The sequence below is a fragment of the Petaurus breviceps genome, unplaced genomic scaffold, assembly GCF_028583685.1.
Source record: "Petaurus breviceps papuanus isolate PSGF00001 unplaced genomic scaffold, PetGlider_PUasm1.0 38, whole genome shotgun sequence".
Classification (NCBI taxonomy): domain Eukaryota; kingdom Metazoa; phylum Chordata; class Mammalia; order Diprotodontia; family Petauridae; genus Petaurus; species Petaurus breviceps.
The window spans coordinates 74702119-74719266 of NW_027186304.1; the positions used below are offsets into that span (position 1 = coordinate 74702119).

The following is a 17148-nucleotide window of genomic DNA, read 5'->3' on the forward strand; positions in this document are numbered from 1 at the left end:
AACTTTCAATGTCAGGGAGTCAACACAGAGATTGATATCACAAGTTACGCTGTGAAGAGGAGCCTTCCACAAGATAATGTTTTTGTCCCTTGGTCCTCTCCAGCTCAATCAGAATTCTTCTTAGGTTCCTGAAAGAATCCAAAATTATGCTTAAAGCCTCTATTACTAAGCAAAGTTTGTGGAGGGGGGGGGACAAGAAGCTATTAGTAGTCATCAACACCTCTCCGATTTATCAGATTGCCTCATTGTTGGCTGTGCTTTACAAATATTATCTCATTTGATCCTCACAACAACCCTGGTAGGTACTATTATCACTCCCACTTTAGAGTTGAAGACACTGAGATAGGCAGAGGTGAAATAACTTGTTCAGAGTCACACAGCTAGTAAGAGTCTTAAGCTGGAGTTGAACTCAGGTCTTCCTGACTCCAAGGTCCAGAACTCTATCCACTGCACCACATAGCCACTTCTCATTTACCCTCATTACCAGGAGACTGAAGCTATTTCCTTGTCCCTAGAACAGCAGCAGCTCAAGAAGAAATAGACCCAAGATCATAAGCCATCCATCTCATTCATACTGGGAGTATTCTTGTATCAACCAGCCTAAAGATTACAACTTTATCCAAACTGATACTTGATCATAAATTTACTACTGGCCCCAAATAGACTAAAAAATGTAAGTGCCACCAACTTGGAGAAAATAGAAACAGGTGAACAGAAGTCAGAAAAATTGTATAGTTTCTTGGCTTCCTCAGATACATTTTTTCAATTCATGTGCTCTCTACCTCTTTGGGGAGGTGTAACACGTAAACCATCAGCAATTAAACCCACTTGGATCATCTTTGCTCTAAATCCTTAGCAATAATAATGATGATGGCTAGCATTTATGTCACACTTTAAAGTTTGAAAACATTTTATGGATACTTTTCTCATTTGATCATCGCAACAACTTGGGAGAAAGATGTTATTAATATCCTCATTTTATAGATGATGAAACTGAGACAGGTAAAAGTTAAGTGACTTGCCTAGGGTCATATAACTAGCTAATGTCTGTGGCTGGATTGAAATTCTAGATTTGATGGTTCCAGGCCCACAGACATCCCCACTGTACAACCTAGCTGCCTCTATGCCAAACAACCTTGCGAGAGCTGTTACCTGTCAGAGATATTAGATTTAATAGCAGTGCATAGTTGGCATTATTTGTATATTTGCATATATATATATATCTTATATACTCTTACTCTGTATATATATATAACATATCTTCTTTATATGCTGTGACTTTAGTCACATCCTGGTTGGATAGCTAACTGAGGATAGATAATGAAAGATAAATACATAATAGTACTGAGATTATATAAGAATATTATGTGAAGAATTAAAGGCCAGAGGGAATGAAGGACTGTAATGAATGCCAAGTATGATAAAAGGGTGTGTATACATGGGTGTGTCTGTCTCTCTGTCGATGTGTGTTTAAACCACATTGGGGGTAAGGGAAGGCTCAAAAAAGGTATAGGATGACTTGGTGTTTGAGGGGTAATAGAAACAACCAACAGAGAGAAAGAAGAACAACTCAATTTTTATTTTCCTTCTGTTTTCTCTCCCAAGAAAAATGATTGGAATGATAGAACAAAAATGATTAATGGAGAGTAGAGGTGTGACTCTAGTCAAGACTCTTTGCCTCCCTAGGCCTTTTCCTCATCTATAAAATGAGGGATGGGGGGGGGAGGTTGGACTACCTAGTCCCCAAGTTTCCTTCTAGCTCCAAATCTAAATCTATGATCCCAAGAGAGGGTCTAATTGTCCTCAATTAAAGTCACCAAATGAATGAGTTTGTTCAAGTCTTGAATGAAAAACTAGTAAATGTAATAGCTAATACTACTAGAGATCTTCAGAAAACCTAAGAAAAGAGGCAAAGTACATAAGAACTAAAGTTAATTGTTTGAAGTTCCCAAAAAAAGGAAAAGAGAGAAAGAAGTCTATAAGTAATAGGCTGCGGATCTTGATGTCAATTCCTGGGAAATTCTGGATTATTATTTTATTAAAAGAATTACACTATTAAAGGGATAATTTTACATTTCAAAAGAGAAGCAATAATTTTTAAAAGCCAATTTCATTTCATTATGAATAGGCTGTATCAAGTGAACTTAATTTCCTTTCTGGACAAGGCAATTAAAGTGCTAAATTAGGAGACTACAAGAAATGGTGTCCTAAAATTTCAACCAAACATTTAGCAGACTCCTATTTTTCCTTTCTGAACAAGATGGGAAGATGTTGGCTACAAGATGAATTTGGAACTGGTTGAATGACTAGACCCAAAGAGTAGCCATTATACATTCAGTCAGTAATTTGGAGTGAATATGTCTCTAAGTTTTTTCATTTCACATTTCTTTTGAGCTACTGTGATTCTGCTTTGCTAATAGAGCACAGCACCTTCTTTGATGTGGGCACTTTATGCTGGGAAGTTCTATGCCAGTGTCTCTCATGTCTCACAATCCATTCCAAAGTTCTTCAGAGAGACCCTGAAAGTGTCCTTGTATCACTTCTGACCTCCAACTCAGCTCTTGCCTTGTGTGAGCTCTCCATAAAGTTATCTTTTAGGCAAATGTTTGTTTCACATTTGAACAATATGGCTAACCAGAGTTGTACACTCTGCAGCTGAGCTTGAATGCTTGGGAGTTCAGCTTGAGAAAGGACTTCAGTGTCAGGTACTTTATCTTGCCAGTTGAACTCCAGAATCTTCCTAAGACAATTCAAATGGAATCAATCCAGTTTCCTGGCATGGCACTGATAGACTGTCCAGGTTTTACAGGCATACAACAATGAGGTCAGCACCACAGCTCTGGAGACCTTCGGTTTGGTAGGCAGTCTAATACCTCTTCTCTCCCATACCTTCCTTCAGAGGCTCCCAAACACTGAACTAGCTCTGGCAATGAATGTCAACCTCATTATCAATGTAATGAAGTAAAGTATACTGCCAAGGTAAGTGAATCTATCTACAGCATTCAAATTTTCTCCATTTGCTATAACCAGTGGTTCCATAGATGGATGGCGTGGTGCTAGCTGGTGGAGAACCTCTGTCTTTTTCCTGTTAATTGTTAGCTCAAAATTAGCACAAACAGCAGGGAATCAATCCATAGTTTGTTGTATCTCAGCCTCAGAGGCTGCATTTATGGACTCAAAGTACAGTATGAGACATACATATTTTTGGACATGTCCAAAGTGAGAACTCATTGTATTTAACCATGCATGTTTATTACAAGCATTTTCTTTTTCTTTTTTTTTCAGCTGGGAAGGAGTTGTGAAGGAGTTAATAAAAGGCTCCCCCTTTTCCCCTAAAAAAGAAGATAAAACAAAGAGGATCATTTAAAATGGTATATGGTTGGTGAAATGGGGCTATACAATAATTTATTTGAAAAAAAAAATGATCTTACAGTTTTAATGAAAAGTCTATGTGGGTCAATGGTATCATAAGGCACAAAAGAAAGCCAAAGCATCCTTAGGCTATAAAAGTTTACTATATTAATAGGGTCCAGGGAGTTAGTGCTGCTGTTGACCTCTGCCTTAATCACACCTCATTAAGGCACTATCTTTAGTACATCTTAAGAAAGATATAGAAAGCCTGAGAAGTATGACCAGGGGGACAAGAGAACCAAAGTCACAATGGTCTCCAAATATTAGAAATACTATCAAGTGGAAGAGGGACTGGGCTTGCTCTGTTTTATCCTAGAGAGTGGGAGCAATGGATGGTTTGATATACCACAGAACTTCCTAAGAATTAGCTGTTGAAAAGCATGCTTAACTGCCTTAGCTAGGTGTCACAGCAAATAGAATTCAAATCCAGCCTCAGAAACACGCTGTGTGAGCCTGGGCAAATCACTTAACCCTATTTCCCTGTTTTCTCACCTATAAAATGAGCTGGAGAAGGAAATAGCAAACCACTCTAGTATCTTTGCCAAGAACACCCTAAATGGGGTCACAAAGAATTGGACAAGACTGAAGCAACTAAACAACAGTGACAACAGCAGCAACAACACAATACTTCACTGCCTAATGAGGACACTCACTGGTTGTGACACTCACTGGTGGTCTTCAAGCAGAGGATAGACTAGATTTTTCTATGGAGACTTCTTAGTCTGGATTAGGTTTGATTGGTTGGTGCTCAAGGTTTCTTTTATGAATAATTTCTCAAGAAATTCCAATGCTTCTAAAATCCCAAAGATAATAGTTCCTCACAAACATAAAAAATGACATCTCTCCCACAAGAAGGAACCACAAGCTCCCTCATTTTCTTTTTACTCCATTAGCTCATAATAACACATTAGACAAAAGCATGCCCTTAGTAGGACTAAATAAGGAAGCACTGGTGCATTCTTTCACTATTTATCAAGAGAAAATACCTTCTTCTGAGGATATTAGTAGCTTTGTTCTGTATATCTAAAAAATGGCCCTCTCAGAGGCCTCTGTGTTCAGCCTGCATCCCACTCCCCTGTATGAGTTACTGATCAAATAGAAAACTTCCCCCCTCATTTCTCAATTAAGGCAAATGGCAACCATCCATAGTCCACCTCCTTAGTCAGGTTAAGGCCACTCTTACACACAACACAAGGTCCCTTCCTTCCCATCCTCTTCTTCCATTTGCATGTTACAAACTACCCCTGGGCATTAAGACAACATGACATAAGAATATATTTTCTAAATTTGCATAAAATGAGAACTTCACAGATGGGCAACACATGCTTCCCATAAGTCCAGTGTGAAAATGGCTCTATATCACTTGTCGCTATACACATTCTTTCCACATTTCTGGCACATGTACATCTTAAACAAACAGGAATTGCGACAAGCAAAACAGATGGGCAACCAAAAAAAAAAAGTTTCCAAGGCACGCATCCCAAAATTCTTCCTTGAACATGGTACTACACCACTTGTCACAATAAAATCTGAAAGAACTTTGGGTATTAAACAGAAAGTCTCTGCTGGAGAGCAGAGCACAAGATATGCATTTCCATAACTCAGCAAGACATGTGGAAACACCTTTGCCTCCCCCAATGGTTGGGTGACAGGCTCCAATCCTTCCTCTGGCATCTCAGCTGCTCTGCTGAGTTCGTGGGGAGGTTGACTGAAATAGTAAAGGGATCTGAGTTTTCAAGGTGGAAAGAACTAGAGAGATCATTCTGAACACTGTTTTTTTCTGCTTGTGCATGTATACAGAGAAATGTCATAACTAGCGAGTAGCAGTGGTCGAAAACATATTTTATCCTCCACACATTGTCAAGCCTAGTTGTTGATTTTATTCTGAAGCCCTGCTTCTGTGGGTTATGCCCACCAGATATAAGCATCCTCCGATGGATCTGCACTCTGTAGTGATCCTGGCAAAGGTCTTAGTGGCTGAGTGTTCTAAGGGAATGTGAATTATGGGCTTCACCTCCATCCTGAAGCACAAGGGGCTCCACAAGAGATGTCAGGTATATGAAAGAATTAGAAGGGCAGACTTGTCAGTCAAGAAATATTTATTAAGCATTTAGTACATGCCAGTGACTGTGCTAAATGCTGAGGTTATAAATAAGGGCATAAAAGACCTTGCTTTCAAGAAGTCCACATTCTAATAGGGGAGATACCATGTAAGTAAGATGAAAGGTGATCTCAAAGGAAAGGGACTAGCAGCCACAGAGAGAGAAAAAGACTTCCTCTAGAAGGCAGGATTTGACCTGAGTCTTGGAGAAAACCAGAGATGCTAAGGGGTAGAAGTGGCACCATGAAGAGAGGATCAGGAAAAGGGGGACTAAGAAATCAGAGAGAACTCCCTTTCCAACTCTAACTTGATAAAATTCAACATATTTGCGTGTGATTTATGTGCTCCCATACTACCTGTGCAATATTGTCTGAAATGATTTTCCAGGCAAAATAAAACTAGTATCACCTTAATGGTTTTCATATCTTGAGTCTTCCCTTTGGACCTTCTCCCTCACTGTTCTTATTGATCTTTCTCACCAAAATACTACAATAGAGGGTGGGTAGAAGGAAGGGCATGGAAAAATTTTCAATTCAGTTCAGTTTAGGAAACATTTATAAAGCATGAAGTTAATATGTGCAAAGGACTTGATAGTTGTGGGACCCTAGACAAATTACTTAACCATTATGTGCCACAGGCAGCTCTCCAGGACTCATCTACAAAGTCACAGGTGGGTTGCAATCTACACTGCTGATGAGTTCTCTCCACTGAGGAAATCCAAGTCCTTCACATGGTCCTATATGCTCAAGGTCATATGGTCAGAAATAGACAGGATCTTAGAAGGTATCTAATGCAACCAACCTCCCCCACTTTACAGATAAGGAAACTGAGACCAGAGAGTTGGCATTACTTAACCAGTGTCATACAGATAGTAAATAGGAGAGTTAGGATTTGAATCCTAAGTCCCTTGATTCCAAATCTAATACACTTCCCACTGTAGCTCCGAGGAATTATTCCAGGCAATGGGGATGCCACTCTATGAAATGAAACATTTTCCTCCTAGAATAATGGAAATTCTTCCAGAGATGGTAATATTTCATTTTAATTTTCTATCCCAACTACACCATGCCTTGCACACAGTAGGCTCTGTCTGTCGAATTTCTGCTCTTTAACAGATAAGTAAATGCCACCCATTACAATGTTAAGATACAGCATCACCAGAAAAACAAGGGAAGGCTTCGTGGAGGAGCTGGTGAGAATTTGGAAAGATGAAGAAAAATAGGAAACTTATTTCATGCATGGGGGATGGCCGTGGGTAGAAACATAAAGGTAAGAGAGATGTCGGTATTAAAAATAGCTTATGCTGTAATTTGGTTATAACAAATTGTGAAGGGTCAGAAATATGACATGAGGCTGGAAAAGTGGGTTGAAGCCAAATTTTGTACAAAGCCTTAAAAATTGTGCAGAGGCGTTTGTGGTTGGTCTCAAAGGCAACAGGGAGCCACTGAAGATTTTTTGAACAGACAAATGACCACAGCCAACTTTGATTCCTTAGTATAAAGAAATATATCCATCTGTTGAAGGTACAGAGGCCAGGCATGAAGTATGGAGCTTGAGGAGAGAGGTTTAAAATAGTTGCTGTGAAGAAGGTAAAAAATATCAACCGGGAAAGAACAATTGTTGGACAGCAGTAAGGGCGTAGGTGAGAGCAGTATCAGAGGGTCACTGAAGCAGAGAGAGAAGGGATGTCAGAAGTAACTTAGTGCCACTCCCTGATTCTACAGATTAGGTAACCTAGTTCTAAGGAGGTGATAGAGTTTGCCCAAAGTCATAACATAAGGGAATGAGCTGGAATTTAAAGCCAGGTTATCTGCCTTCAGAACTAAATAATATGAATTTGTAACAGACTCATTCGACATGATTTTATCTAGTTCCATTTCACAGCATTGAGGAAAGAGCAGAAAACTTGGTGGCAAGGGTGGCCCAAGGTGGAAGATCGGCTGTTGTTGTTTGTCCTTCATTCTCTAAGAAGACCAGTGCCATCAAGAGGGTGATTCCTTGACCTGCAAGTGATTTGGATTTAAGTGAGGTAGAGCTGTTCAAAGTCAACAGCCTTACTTTCTCCTCCAGAGTAATTGGAGTTCAGTGACAAGACATAAGTAAGGATGACTAGCAATGGCCCCAGATGCAGTGGAAACCCTGGCCTTTTTAAACTAAGGTCATTACTGGTAACAGAACAGGGGCCAATTACTTTGGAGTTATAGAATATAAACTATAGAGCCAAGGAAGGAAAGCAGGACCAAAAAAGCATTAATAGACGGCAAGTATAGTGAGGGACAGAGGGAGCAGAGGTCATGTTAAAAATAAAAATAAATTTAGGAGCAATGAGTCAGAGGCAGATATGGAAAGACAGGAGATTTGTGGTAACATGGAGTGAGGATTAAAAGAATACACTGTCACGTCATGTTGTGCTAGGTTATATTGTATTAAGTAACAGCAACAGCAATTAGATGTAAGAGTAGCACATTAAAATATTCTGGAATACTTTTGTGGATAGTTTATAGGTTGATAGTGTCATAGATTCAGAATTTGAAAATCCTTGGGAGACATCTTATCTAATCCCACCATTTTACAAATAATTAAACTGAGGTAAAGAGTTCAATGACTTCCCCAAGATCATACAAGTAGTGAGCATGGGGAGGCTAGGTGGCACAGTGAATAGAGATCACTGGCCCTGGAGCCAGGAGGACCTGAGTTCAAATCTGGCCTCAGATGCTTAACACAAAAAACTAGTCATGTGACCTTGGGCAAGACACTTAACCCATATTGCCCTACTTTCCCCCTCCAAAAAGCAAAGCAAAATAAAAGAAAAAACTACAGGTACTGAGTAAGAGAGCCTGGATTCAGACTCAGGACCTGTGACTCCATATCCCCTGCCCCTTTTACTGGATCAAGAGGAGCGTTAATCAAGAAACATTTACTAATGCCTTACTATGATTTAGATACTATTCTGAGCACAAAAACACAAAATACAATCCCAGTTCTCACAAAGTATATATACTAATTGGGGAGAAACCATGTAAATAAATAAGCATACACCATACATAAAGAATAGAGGGAAAATAACCATAAAAGCAAAGGCTCATCTATACAGTAATTCACTATTTGTCATCTTCTGGGAGGCCAAGTTACTTTGGGTAGATAGAACCATGAGTAGATTGGAAAAAGATGCAAATTGTGGATAAGAGGAAAGTGGTCAAGGCCCAATCAAAACCATTGAAATGCACCTAATATCTACAAAGATTTTTAGAAGAGATTTTAGAGAACATCTAGCATATAACTTCCCAGGCAGTGGTCTTTTTCTGTCTCTGGGCTTAAGCACTGGAAAATGGTGACCTAATTTGTAATAGGAAGGCTTCCTAAGATATTTCACACCAACCAAGGCGAAATTCACTTCAGGGCTGATATTTTGGGTGGGAAGAATAAGCAGACTAGATGGTATAGTGGCAAGAGTTTCAGACCTGGTGTCAGGAAGACATGACAGCCTCAGACACTAACTGTGCAGCCCTGGACAAATTACTTAACCTTGTTTGTCTCATTTTCCACTTCTCTAAAATGAGCTGGAGAAATAAATTGCAAACCACTCCAGTACCTTTGCCAAGAAAACCCCAAATAGGGTCACAAAGAATTTGATATGACTGAACAAGTAGACAGATACCTATTTGGTAGGACTGCAGGGTTATACAGAGCCTGTTCTAACAGCATCTGAGCTCTTCTTTTGCTATTGTTTCAACTTCCCTTAACAGAAAAAGATAGCTTCTGCTCTACTTTTTGATATAAGGCTACACACACACACACACACCTACATATATATACACACATATATTTCCTTTGAGAGAGGTAGATAACAGTAATTTAAACACATCTGCATTCATACAAAAGAGCAAGAGATTGGTATGAGAGTCTTTCTTGAAAGCTAGTTTGGATAAGCAGGAAAAAAATATTTTAAAAACAGAATGGAGGTGAGGGAGGGGAAACTAACAAAGGTGAAATGGGCACCAAAAAGGGAGGAAGGGATGCCAAAGACAAAATTTACCCACATTACCTATCTACTTTGTGCTTTGGACCAGCTGCCTAGAGAAGCCATACTGTGAATTCGGTATCTATATAATATAGTACCTAACTAAATAATATTCACCAATGATTCCCTGGTCAAGGAAATGATGCATGGTTTTGCCTCCTTCCATACATGCCAGACATTCAGAAATCCCCATAAGTTGGAACAATGATCACTTAATATATGCTCACATACAGAGGTACATTATTGAAGTTTATCCTTCATTTTCAAAGAGGACCAATGATAATGGATGTATTGACTTATATGTGAATTGGATTTCAATGAGGTAGGGCTCACTACTGAGATCACTTTACCAGGTGTGGCAGCTGTGCATGCTACAGTTTCTTGGAGACCCAAGTGAGAGTTGAGTGCCAGGTGGACAGCAAAGGTGAATGAGCAGCCCTGAAAAGGGTTCAGTGAGCCCTCATACAAAAGCGTCCACTCCACATTGAACACCCTAAACATCCCTGTTTGAACACCCTAAACATGCATTACAATGAGGTGGAAGAATAAGCAGAGCTTGGAAGATACTTTGTAAGCTTTAGACTAAGAATCTTGGATGAGGAAGCAAGATTTTAGGAGAAGCAGGGAGATGATAATGTGTCTGCCTCAATCTTTCTCCCTCAAGTACTATCTTTATGGCGATTGTTTCTGTTCTCTATCTCCCCCCTAAGTCAATGTGCTGGTGTGGTCATAAGCTGGGGCCACTCTGCACCCTGTGATTCAGTTGTGCCAGTAAGCTTAAACAGAAAAATAAAATAACATTTTACCATATAGGTCAAGATTGCTTACTAACACACTTCAAGAAATCACATCCATGGTCCATTGTATAATAGAGAAAAAAAAATCCTTACAATGTCTACCTAATTAAAGCCTTGTTGTCCTCACCTACAAAAAAATTGCAGAGTCTCATTGGGTACCATTTTAATGACTTTACCTTTTCTTATTAACAAGTACTTACACAAATTGAGACTGGATCTTAGCCTATTTCAGGCAATTTATAACTAAAAACTTACTGGGTATATAAAAGTATCAACCTACCCCTTTATCAGTTTTTTCATTCTGCAACTGTGAAGAAGCAGGACTGCTTGGAGCTGACTCCTAGAACCAAGCCTCTTGGAATTCTTAGTTTCCTTAAAAGCTTAGATCAAATTTGATCTTTATGAAGCTTTTTTTGAGCTCCCCAGTTGCTAATTTTCCTCACATTACCTTTTATAGATTTTGTATATGCTTATTTACCTATGTTTATATGTTGTCTCACCAACAGAATATAAGCTCCCTGAGGGTTTACATTGCATTTTTGATTTTGTATCCCCAGTCCTTAGCACCGGATCATAAAATAGTGGATCTTGATAAATGCTTATTGGTTGATTGGTTCACTGTCCCTCCTGTCTTTCTAATGTATGTGCTTCTTGATGTATGAACACTTGTTCTCCCCCACATATATTTTTAAGGTATAGTCCCTCTTTCCATTGTTGTCATGTGTGGTTGCATTAGAATATACATTGGTGGTGTAGGAGACTGATATGGGGGTACAGAAGGGATTGTGTTTTTCTTTTTTTCTTACTACTCTCTTTGATTAAATATCTCTGTTTTGAATTAATTTTGTCCTATCTTACTAGTAAATGTAAATGTGATGGACATGAAAGATGGTTTTGAGTGGATATGAATCCACACAGCACTTTAGTCTGGTATAGCCCACTTGCAGGTTTAACATGTAAAAGAGGAGCATCACAGGTGCTATCCATGGTATCATAGCTGTGAAGGACTTCAATGATCAAATATGAGTCAGATGAGATGGCCACTGATGTCCCTTCCAACTCTGATAGTCTGTACTTCTATGTAACAAGAACACTCAATAGAATAGGAATACAAAGCATGGAACAACCACAATGGGAAGAAGAAAATCATGAGTACCAAAGGTCAGAACATCCTGAGGCAACAAAAAGGGACATATCAGTTATTTAAGGGGAAAGAGCAGCTTCAAAGAGGGCTGAGACCCATCTTTGGGTAGATATGATGAAGATAAAGTGATAGAGAGATGGCAGAACTGTTCAACTCATTTTGTTGCTGTTTTCTCTGACAAAGAAAATGATTTTTGGATTGGAAAAAAATCAGAATAAAAATAACTAATAGGCTGGCATTTTATACCCAAGATGTTTAAGAAGATAGTAAGAGAACAGTTAGCTGCCCTTAATGAGTTCAAGTCCACAGGCTCAGATGAGCAAAGTGGCAGTTGTGAGGGCTGAGCCACTGTTAGAGATCTTTTTAAGGTCATGGAAAATAGAAGAGGTTCCACAGGACTAGAGAAGAGCAAATGTCCAAGTTTTGCCAAAAATAAAGAGCACTAAATCTGAAAACTATATGCCAGCATGCCTGACTTGGATACCTGACAAAATTCTAGGATTTATTATAAAGAAGGGGAAATTTGGTTGGTTTGAAATATATCATTAGAGATTAGTGGATTGTAAGGTTAAATGTGAGTGAACAGTATGCTATGGTAGCCAAGAAAGCTCAGGAGATCCTATGAAACATTAAGAAAGGCAGAGTAGAGAGATTTCTGGGGGTAGAAAAAGGTGGCGGAGTAGAGAAACATCTCAGCTGAGGTCTCCTAACATTCCTCTCCAAATAACTTCAAAATAATGCCTCAAATCAAACTCTAGAGTGGCAGAGCCAATGAAACATCAGAGTGAGACATTTTTTTTTTTCCCAGACCAAAACAACATAGGAAGTCAAAAAGTGAAATATGTGATATGGGGGAGGAAGCTGTCTTAGAGTCCACATGGTTGAAACTGGTTGTGGGACTATGTGGTGGTGACAGAAGCAGCACCAGCTTGAGGAGTTCTCAAGCAGAAGACCATAAGGGAACCTGTCAACTGGTCAGAAAGAGATTATAGGTTACCCCTGTACTAGCACTGGCATAGGACCAGATGCTGGGCAAAATCTTCTGGGTCAAAGTTTGAGGGTAGAAAGGATCAATTTCAGTCCAGAGGCAGAGTGATCCCTGAGGGGCAATTGTTTGGCTGTTCCATTACCTATACCTAATTCTGAGTCATACCAAAAGGATGGGAAGGAGCATTTTTGGTCAAGAGAGAGTAGAAGTCCTGAAGGACAGTATCACTTCCAGCCCCAGTGGGTCAGGGACTCTGAGATACAATGTTGTTTCCATTCCCAAAGGAGCAGGGGCCCCAAGGAAAGTATTAATTGTAATCAGAAGGGATCAGGGACCTTTCCTAGGTAAGAAATGGAGTGTAGTCTAAGAAAGCAGTGAACATACCTGTCCAGATATTACAACTTGGAAGCAGCACCAAAAACTTCCAAACCCTCAGATTAGTTCTGAAAACAACCAGTGTAAAAATGCCTGAAGCTTAAGACAGTGCCCCTCCTACCCACCCCTACACACACACACACATACACACACACACACACACACACGCACGCACACTGGGAATACAGTACAGAATTAACATAAAATAACAAATCAAGAAATTGGTTGGAAAAATGAGAAAACAACAACACCTGAACATAAAAAAAGCTAATATGGTGATAGGGAAGATCAAGACACAAACTCAGAAGACAAAGTCAAAACAGCTTCAAGCAAAACCTCAAAGGGAAAGTAATGAGCCCAACAAAAATTCCTAGAAGAGCTAAAAATTATTTTTAAAAAATCAAATAATAATGCTAGAGGAAAAGTTTGGTGAAGAAATGAGATCAAAGAAAAAATTATGAGAAGACAATTAACAACTTAGTAAAAGAGGCACAAATATTCTGAAGAAAATGATGAAATGAAATGAATAAAAATGAAATGAAAAAAGAGGTATAAAATTTCCCTGATGAAAATAACTTTTTGAAAATCAGAAGTAGTCACATGGGAAAAGAGGTATACAAGCTCACTGAACAAAATAATTCCTGGGAGAAGGGGGGAAAGGAAGAATGGGGCAGGGCAACATTATCTCACATAAAAGAGGCACTCAAGGAAGAGTTTTTACAGTGAAGAAGAAAATGGGGGGAGGTAGGCAATGCTTGAAATTCATTCACAACTGAATTGGTTCAAAGAAGGAAATACACACATACATATACACATGCATATATGTATGCATATCTATATCTATATGCACATACATACTCAACTGTAACAGTAATCTATTTTACCTAACAGTCAAGTAGGAGGGGAAGGGGAAAAGAGAAAGAGTGATAAAAGGGAGGGCAGATAAAGGGAAGCTGCAGTTAGAAGCAGAGTAGACCTGATAGGAGGAATAAGATAAAAAGAGAGATAGAAGGATAACCAGAGGAAAATGGGATGGAGGGAAATGAACAGCTAGTAATCATAAGTGCGAATATGAATAGTATGAACTCGCCCATAAAATCGAAGTGGATAGCAGAATGGATCAGAAATCAGAATCCAACAATATGTTGTTTATAAGAAGCACACTTGAAATAGAGAAACACACACAGAGCTAAGATAATGGCCTGGAGCAAAATCTATTATGCATCAGTTGAAGTAAAAAAGGCAGGGATAGCTATCATGATATCAAACAAAGGAAAAGCAAAAAAGAGAAGTAATTGAAACAGATAAGCAGGGAAACTAAATTTTGCCAAAAGGAACCAAATGGCAGAGCTCTAGAATCTTTAAAGGGAAAGTTAAATGAATTACAAAAGGAAATAGCCAGTAAAATTACACTAGTGAGGGACCTTGGACTTCCTCTGTCAGAGCTTGACAAATTAAATATAAATAAGAAAGAAATCAAGGAGATGATTTGAATCTTCGAAAAGTTACAAGGGATAGGTATTTGGAAAAAAAAAAACTGAGAGGGCATAGAAAGGAGAATACTTTTTTCTTAATTGTACATTAGCACCTTCACAAAAATTGACCATGTGTCAGGGCATAAAACTTTACAATCAAATGAAGAAAAGCAGAAATATCAAATGCACCCATCTCAGACCACAATGCAATAAAAAGTACACTTAACAAAGGGTCACAGAAGCAGAGACTTGAAGACTAAACAATCTAATCCTAAAGAATAAGTGGGTCAAAGAACATTGTACCAATAATTTCATTAAAGAGAATAACAACAATGAAACAACATTCCAAAATTTGTGGGATGCAGCCAAAACAGTACTTAAGAGAATATTTATATATCGAAATGCATACATAAGTAAACATGAGATAAAGCAGATTAACTAATTGGACATAAAATTAAGAAAACAAGAAAAAGAAGAAATCAAAAATTCCCAATTAAACACAAAAATGGAAATCCTGAAAAATCAAAGGATAGATTATTAAAATTGCTATTTAAGAAATACATTGAATAAGACTTGGATCTGTTTTTTTTTTTTTTGGAGGGGGGAAGAAATAGATAAACCAGTGGTTAATTTGATTTTAAAAAGAAGAAATCCAGATTATCAGCATCAAAAATTAAAAGGGTGAATGAACCATCAGTGTAGATGAAATTAAACCAATTATTAGGAGTTATTTTGCCCAATTATATGACAGTAAAATTGGCAACTTAAATAAAATGGATGAATATTTATAAAACTATAAACTGTCCAGATTAGCAGAAGAGGAAATACAATACTTAAGTAACCCTATTTTAGAAAACTATATTGAGAGAGTGGGATCTAGAGTAGGGAGGCTTGCAGGGGCCTGGGGTATGGGGATTGCAGCCCTGGCAGCCTCCACAGTTCACATCCTGGGGTGTGGAGGTGGTGGGCATGGCAGTCCTGGTAACTAGGGACACCAAGGCCCTGTTCCTGGCATTGGGGGTCAGCCTGATGGCACTGAACCACTCCCTCGTCTACTTGAAGCTGCTCATTCAGGTTGATCATTGAACCACTGCCTCCCACTGTAGGGAATGTGCTGGAGAGAAAGATCTACTTGCCCATTTTCATCACCTATGCCAGACACATCATGCAAGTGGGTGGGAAATGGGGGATTGTTCCAAGAACTGAGTCCAAGGCTCTTGTCTAGTGCTCTCTCTACCCTGCTCCAGGGCAGGGTGAAAAAAAGACTTCTCCTTTGGAAAAGTAAGACTATGAATCCAACAAGGATGGCATGAATACATCACTAATGAAGTTAGTGAAAGAGACTTCCCATAATAAGATGGTAATGCATTGTGCATCTAGGGTTCTGTCTTACCCCTTCATGTCCTCTCCAAGTGCTATATGGTCCAGTTTGTGGGGTGGGAGGTCAAATACAGTGGTGTGCTGAGTGTCATTGGGAAAATCTTCACAGAAGAGCTGCTGGGGTCTTTGTTGGTTTGATACCTTACATTTTGAAAGATGTGGTCTTCCTGTGGGACTGTAACCGCCTGGTTCACTTTATCTATGCCTACCTGGTGGACACAGTTTCAGCCAAACATTGTTAGTTTGAACTTTAACCAAGTTTGTAATGGGGATTACATGCTGACCTGCCCTTTCCTCTTGGTTGGTGACCACATAGCTGTCAACAGCTCTGGGTTGCTAGAGGGCCTCCCTTCCTATTTCCCTGTGTTCAAGTTCTGGATTCATTATTGGAGATACTGAGCATTCAGGGTCAGCTTTTCAAGCATCAGGCCTGGTTTTTCCGCTGAATGTCAGCAGCATCAAGCTTCTCCATTGATTAAATCAGAATAATTTAACTACAATAATAAACACACCATTCCTACCCTGCCTAAGTAAGGGCCTAATCACTGGGTTACCATGTAATATAATTTACTGTATAATACAGTGGGATTTGGATGTTTGCCATTCTAGTGGTTATTAGTTGTCCTTCAGTTCTGCCGACAGGGGGTGGGGTGTGAAGGAAGGGGGAATGGGGTTTTGGTACACTCTGAAAAGCTCCTTTCTCTATACTGATTCTGAATTAAGAAGTTCCAAGACTTCTTGGCAGAGTGGGACAAGGTGACACTGGAGCAACTTCTGGGAAACATCCCAGAGGCATTACAAATGAAGTGAACAGTTTTGCTAGTAAGGGCACAGAGGCATACTCCCATCATGCCATAGCCAAGGTAGCAGTAGAGTCCCCCTGTTGTCCAAAACTCAGGCAGACAACAGATGAGCAAACCTCTGTTCTGCTTGGTTTTGTAAATACAACAAAAACTACAACTAATATTAATAATAATAGCAATACCTCAAATTTATACAGCCTTTAAAAGTTTACAGAATATTTTCCCTGTAACAGCTTGGGGGAGGGGGAAAGGCCTGTTTTTATAAGTACTCATATCACTTAACTTTGTTTATTAATAAAGCTTGTGTTCCTAGAGCACTTTGGATACATAATTTCATTTCATTCAAAATCCCTAAGGTGCGCAGAATTTTTTATTTCCATGTAACATACAAGAAAACTGAGGCTCAGGAAGTTGTCTTGCCTAAGATCATGTATTGGTAAGTGATAGATCTGAGATTTAAATCTAAAAGCTCCCTTAGTTAAGGACTCTTGCTATTCTATATCATGGTTTTCCCAATATGAACAAAGTAAATTTTTTTCAAATAAGAAAATGTTGAACAAGTCATCAATGAACTTCCTAAGGAAAAATTCTCCAGACCAGATGGATTTACAAGTGAATTTTACCAAACATTTATGGAACAATTAATCCCAAAA

The 17148-nt window shown here is 38.9% G+C and overlaps 1 pseudogene; it reads left to right on the forward strand.

The window, feature by feature from the left end:
* Positions 1–15281: 15281 nt before the first annotated feature.
* LOC138170269 (mitochondrial carrier homolog 1 pseudogene) lies at positions 15282–16269 on the forward strand (annotated as a pseudogene).
* Positions 16270–17148: the final 879 nt, after the last annotated feature.